We start from the raw sequence: 7,341 nt of genomic DNA on the forward strand, positions 1-7,341 counted from the left end.
TCTTCCCCTTTATAAACCAAGAACATATCCGTAGTCCTCTTCAGGTACTTAAGAATATTCTTGATAGCCATCCGATGACGCTCACCTGGATCCGATTGATATCTACTACAAGTGCTCAAAGCACATGAGACATCAATTCGAGTACATAGCATGACATACATGATGGATAAAATTGCTGATGCATATGGGATCCTTTTCATCCTATCTTTCTCATCTTGTGTTCTAGGACACAATTCCTTAGAGAGATAAACACCATGTGACATTGGAAGAAATCCCTTCTTGGATTCTTCCATACTAAATCTTTTTAGTACTTTGTCAATATATGCACTATGACTTAGGCCAAGCAACCTGCGCTATCTATCACGATAGATCTTTATTCCAAGGATGTAGGCTGCTTCCCCTAAGTCCTTTATGGAGAAGCACTTGGATAACAAAGTCTTTACCGACTGCAAGTTTGGTATATCATTCTCGATCAGAAGTATGTCATCGACATACAACACTAGGAATGCCACTACGCTCCCACTCACTTTCTTGTAAACACAAGGCTCATCTTCATTCTTGATAAAATCGAATTATTTTACGGCTTCATCAAAACGAATGTTCTAGCTCCTTGAAGCTTGGTTGAGTCCATATATGGATCTCTGCAACTTACATACCCTATCAGCTTGCCCATCAAGAACAAAACCATCGGGTTGTGTCATATACACATCCTCTTCAAGGTTTCCGTTCAGGAAAGCTATTTTGACATCCATTTGCCAAATCTCATAGTCATGATATGCAGCAATTGTAAGCATAATCCAGATGGATTTAATCATGGCAATCGACGAAAAGGTTTCTTCATAGTCAATACCATGAATTTGTTTGAAACTTTTGGCAACCAGTCGTGCCTTATAAGTATGCACCTTGCCATCAATGTCAGTCTTCTTCTTGAAGACCCATTTACACCCTATGGATTTAACCCCTTTAAGTGGTTCCACCAGAGACCATACTTGGTTCTGGTACATGGAGTCCATCTTAGATTTCATGGCTTTAAGCCATTTAACGGAATCTGGATCCGATATAGCGTCTTTGTAGGTTCTGGGTTCATCGTCTTGGTAGACTAGTACATCACCATGTTGAGTCACGAGACAACCGTATCTCTCGGGCTCATGGCGTACTCTCCCAGATCTACGTAGCTCATGTGCTACCTGAGGTGGTTTACTTTAATCCATAGTTTGTGGAGTAACCTTCTCTTGATGTTCAACCATTTCCTGTGGCACATCATCCTGTCCTTCATCTAGTATAATTTGTGGTTCTAGAACTTCATCGAGTTCTACTTTTCTCCCACTAGTACTTATTAGAAAAAATTCCCTTTCTAGGAATACACCAGAACGAGCAACAAAAATTTTGCACTCTTCTGGGTGGTAGAAATAGTATCCTTTGGTCTCCTTTGGATACCCCACAAATATACATTTACAGGATTTTTGGCCAAGCTTATTTGAAGTCAATTTCTTAACATAAGCTTCACAACCCCAAATCCTTAAATAAGACAAGTTGGGCTTTTTCCCACTCCATAACATATGGAGTCTTATCTACAGATTTTGACGGCACACGATTCATAACGTGAGTCGCAGTCTCTAGGGCATAACCCCAGAATGATGCAGGTAGATCACTAAAACTCATCATGGACCTAACCATGTCAAGTAAGGTCCTATTCCTCCTTTCTGACACTCCATTGTGTTGGGGTGTATACGGAGAGGTGAGTTGTGATACTATCCCACATTCCTTTAGGTATGTTTAACTCAACTTGCCAAAGTTGGCATAGTTGTCATTCTGAGATTATCCTTATTGTCTTTCGTAAGAACATATTATTATGAAATAGTTCCCTAAAGAATATTATTTACACTCAAGGACAATAATCCATTAGTAAACTAATACTCTCATTAGTCCTAAGTGGACACAGAAATATAATTTCTAGAAACTGAAGAAAAAATCATAATAATCCACGAGTTCTAAGAAACAAGCCATTTGACAAAATCAAACGATAAGATCCTATAGCAAATGCAACAGCACGTGCTTCATTTCTGACTAGTAGGTCCACCTCTCCCTTGGCGAGCAATCTACTCTACCGTAGTTCCTGCATATCTGCCAAATGTGAGTACCACATCTTGTGTCAATGACCCCAGATGTTTACGGGATAAGTTGATCTCAAAAACTTACCTGACGAAGAAGTAACATTCTTCTCTTCCCTCTTGCTAGGAATGCCTTGCAATGTTTCCTCCAATGGCTGGGATTCCCACAGTGAGGACAAACGCCTTTCCTTTCTGCAAAAGTTCTTTCCAATGACTTATGAGCCCTTTCCTTTTCACTTGAGTTGGCTTCAACCAACGTCAATGTTTCTAACATTTTCATGCCTGACTTAGTAGCTTTCAACAAATCCAGAAGCTCGGAAAGGGTATTCTTCTTATCTTCCTCAATAAAGTCATAGACAAATTGAGAATAAGAATCTGGCAAAGACTGTAATATTAGGTTTATCGTTAAACCTTCATTAAGTCCACTTCCCAAAATTTGAAGCTTGTTCATATACTCGGTCAACTTGAGTTATGATCACCGATTTTGGTACCCTCTTCCATCCTACATCTGAATAACGACCGAGACACCATATGCTTCTCATTTCTATAAAGAAAATAAAGAATAGAAGCTAAATCCATTTTCTGGCACTACTATCGCAGTAATGGTTCAATTGATGCAAGCATAATGAATCTAGTCATTTCTGCTTTTGCATCATGTGTATGCTTCACATATACATACATAGTCTTATGAATACAACTATCAGCAGGCTCTGGTGATAGAGCTTGCTCAATGGTGTATAATTTATCGCTTGACTGAAGTATATTGTTTATACTTCTATACCAGTCAACAAAATTTTCACCATTCCATTTCTCTCCCAGTTCGATGATTTGTCGTAGTGATGTTGGGATCATTTTGCTCAATTTTAAGTGAATCTACAAGTGCAGAATAAGTAATCGTTATTACCATGTTCATTATTATTTAATATGGTCTTTTATTAAACGATGCTCCCACTATTTTACTCAAGTCAATAGCCCTCACTATTAACTCGAGAAAGCCTGTTGACTTTCCTAGTGGACTGAGATCCCATCCTGCCCATTTCAAACCTTTGCTTTGGCGAACAAGCCAAAATGAGTTGATTAGGTAGGCCAACAAACTTGATCCACACCAGTTGATAGCTTCTACTATCAACCTCAAATGTGAAGAAGCCAACAAGCCAATCACACAATCCAATGGACATTACATGCCATCATCCTCAAGGTGATTCTTAGTATTAGCAGAGTGGACACTACATGCCACCACGTACACATAATATGTGTACTTCTCTACTATGCCTATAACATGTTTATCAACCTTCGCTTTGGCAAACAAGCAAAACCGTCATTTTAAGTCGACCCATCACCATTAAGGAAAACTCCAATGCATTTTAACCTCCCACTAGTAGAAGTGCACCCTTCGCTTTGGTGAACAAGGTTTTGATGAACACTGGTTTGATTCAAACCATGGTGATGGAAGGCTTACGTGACTTAATATACTTTAATTGAGGGTTTGTTATTTAATGTCTCACTAGATTATTATCTTTGTTAGAATGACATTGTTTGGCATGTTATTGAACATTCAACCTTAGCATGCATTCTAAACAAAATATTAAACCGTGCCGGTATATGGCCCAACTAAAATCGATTTCCTCGAGCCTAAAGGAATCGGTAGGTCACCTAGAGGTCCTGTAATAAAATCTTGAGTCTTCAAGTATGATCATCTCTTCCTTGATTGATGCGTGTTTCCTACAACATGCAATATGTAGAAAGTATACTAATCGCACAAGTAATATAATGATGAGTGAGTATCATTCCCACAAGGATTGTTGCTAAGCACTAAGTTTCCTAACGTTCTCAAGTTGAAGCAATCGAATTCTTTTTGGATTATAGGGAGCAAAATTAAACTATGATTAAAACAAAGTTTCACTAAAATAAACTTAAACTATGAAAGCAAGATTTAAACGGGATAAAATCAATTCAAACAAACAGGTAGGGTTTTGACTTCATTCGGACTTCATGGGTTAAACCTTAAGAATTAAACTAAAATCATAGTCACATGCATTGATTGTAAATCGAACTCTCTAAAGTGTCAAACATACATTCTCAGGCTATGTTTTCCTACTCTTTCCTATTAACCTTCCGCACCCAACAATTTGAAAGTTAATAAATCTAAGCTCATTAAGCACAAGAGTTCTAAAATGATTTCATTGATTCTTGAATCTATCTCTAGCATCCAATACTACAATGGTGATTACCCAAGAAGCCTAACATGATTCATTTCTCAATCTCATCATGTTCATCACATAAAACAAATAAATGCAGAGTAAACACACAATCAAAGCAAAGTCATATGAAAGAAAATAATCAATACTTTAACCCATAAAAATCCGAACTACAATCAAAACCCTAACCCAAAATGGTTAGTTCATGGCTAAATCAACAACACAAATGAAAGAAACTAAAATATTAAAGTTTAACATAATGAAAATAAAAGAAAAGATAAGATAAGAAATCTCCCTAAATGATGAATCCCCTGGTTCGAAATCGAATCTTAACCTTTGTTCAACCTCAAAATTCCTCAAAATGAAAACTAAGCAAATGTAAAAAACTGCTCTAACCCTATTCGAAGACTCCTACAAAAAGGCTAAGTGTTTTCATTTATACCTCGCCCTAAATTCCTCAGAAAAACACGCAGAAGTTAAACTGTGCGTTTTACAAAACTGGAAATCACAACTGTCGCCGCGGCGAAGAAGAATTCTCGCCGCGGTGAAGAAAGAAGCAGACTTGGTGGGTGACTGGCTCACTTCGCTGCGGCGAAGCTTCCTGACAATTTCTAAATTTATAGAATTGCCCCTTTGCTTGCATCTTCACTTGATTCTGCGATCTTCGGTGCTCTCCCTTGGGAACAAGCTTCATAGTGCTTCACCCTGCTTCAGAACTCTCCCAACGTCTGAGATCCGCTTACTTCCGAGTCCAGAATTTCCAATTCTGTCTTTATTAGTTCAAAATGTCCATTTTAACCTGAAACATGAAATACAAGGAATTAAGCAACAATTCAGGTCAAAATGAACTAGAAAGTACCTGAAATCCGACTCAAAAGTCTAATAAAAACGGTATAATCCATAGATTATCAAATACCCCCAAACTAAAGATATGCTCGTCCTCGAGCATAAGGTACAAACTCACGGAACAAAAACAACAAACAAATGACAAAAACACGAAACACACACACAACAAAACTGAAAAGTGAACGAACACAACACGACTCAAACTCAACATGCGAATTGCCTCGAAATTGCACAAGTCTCAAAAGTTGTTGAAAAATTATTATCAGAAAATGTTCAACACTCCAACAAGTTATAAGCCACATCGACTGTCTTCCTCTATCGGTCCATCGAGTAGGTGATCCCCACTTCAATCCACATTCCAACTTCCCGGATTATTTTATGCAAAAATGTAAAGTTTATCGAATGGTGGCAGACTCCATAAGCGTAAATATCGAACTACTCTCCACTAATGAGGACTAGACAAAGATGAGAATCAAAAGGTCTTTAAAAGCTTGTAACATTAGGCTCGGGTACTGGGTTCCAAGAGAACGATAGGAATAACAAAGTAAGAGAACTCGGTTTTCCTCATGCAAACACTCAAGTCAAATCGAACTCCACTTCTTTTCAACCGTCAATCAATGTGTCCACTAATTACACCCCTCAAACTTGTGTCTTTCTTATTTCTGATACCATAAATGCGTGAGTCAAAGGTGTACGTGGCGTTGTTAAACCCGAAGTCGCCAAGTACTGCTAGGCAGTTTTTAAGGCGGTTACTGGTTTCCAACCGAGATACCCTTCAACTTGGCAAAAGAAATATATATATATATATATATACTGCCCTTCTCACAACCCCCAAACTATTCTTTTGGCTTATTCGTACAACTCTTTTTATTCCTTGTGTTTGCATTAGGTCTTAATTCTCCTAAGGGTACGATAAAGTGTTTAAGGTATAAGGATTGGACAATTTTGTTGTTTTCCAAGAAAAATAAAGCAATAAGATTCATACGGCTCAAATGGGTGACTAGGGACAATTTCATTCATGGGTCGGCTAGAAAGGCTCAAACGTTCAAAAAGAATGCCTAAATCATTTCCTTAGCCATGTCTAATCCTAAAATTTCGCCTCAAGCACTTCTCTACTAGGTTCGAGAGTCCACCAACATTATCAAACTTCACCTAATCACATAAAATGAATCTAAGCACGAAATAAATGAAAATTGTGGCTGAACCACTCAACAAACCTTAATCAAAATCCAGTCAATAACATAAACTTGAAGCAATGCCTAACATTTCTCAACAATAAAATTGCAACAAGCCTATTCTCATCATTGATTTATACAATTCATTATCGGCAAAAACAATCAAACTAAAGAAAAAAAAATAACTTTTTTTTTTTTCTCTTTTAAGGTGTACGTGGCATTGTTATACCAGAGGTTGCCAAGTACTGCTAGGTAGTTTTTAAGGCGGGTTTGGTTTCCAGCCGGTATACCCTTAAACTAGGCCTTATTTCTATTTCCTACCCCCAAACTAAACATGACATTGTCCCCAATGTTCCATTACGCATAAATCAGGAATAGAAAATCAAAAATAACAAAGGTACGAGAAAGCTTCCTGGTTAATCCGTGAAGTGTCGCTCCACAATGCACACCCGGTCTCAGACTTTTCATCACCCATAATTTGTCAAAACAATTGAAACTGTGGTGTCCGTTGTGTTAGCAAAAATTCACAAACTAACTTGAAAATATTACAACCTAATCTCGTCTTTGCAACAACTACAAATTAAAAGAAAAACAACTAAAACAACTACACAATCCAAAACCAAAAATACAGACTAAGTTTAATGTTTCAAATGAAAAACCAATTCAACTAAACAAATGAAAATAAAGAAAACAACACAGGTGTTCCAGCGCTCATTCTTCTCCGCCCTCGTCTTCCTCTTCTTCCGCTTCTGATCCAGAGCCCATCCACTTATCTGAATCCCAGTTGGCCCAATGGAATCTCGAAGTGTCAACATTGAGCTCGCTAAAGCTATTCTTTTGCATCTCATACATCATGTGGGTCTGCTCAACCAACCAATCTTGACGATTTGTCATCCGTTTCATCATACCCATCATCTGTTGCATCATCTCTTTCTGAGTAGCTATGGAGCTGGAGGATGTGGCAGGGCCTTGTGTGGTTCTCTATCATTTTGTCCCTGCTCTTGGTTGCTC

This window comes from Pistacia vera, unplaced genomic scaffold (assembly GCF_008641045.1).
Source record: "Pistacia vera cultivar Batoury unplaced genomic scaffold, PisVer_v2 Contig394, whole genome shotgun sequence".
Lineage (NCBI taxonomy): Eukaryota > Viridiplantae > Streptophyta > Magnoliopsida > Sapindales > Anacardiaceae > Pistacia > Pistacia vera.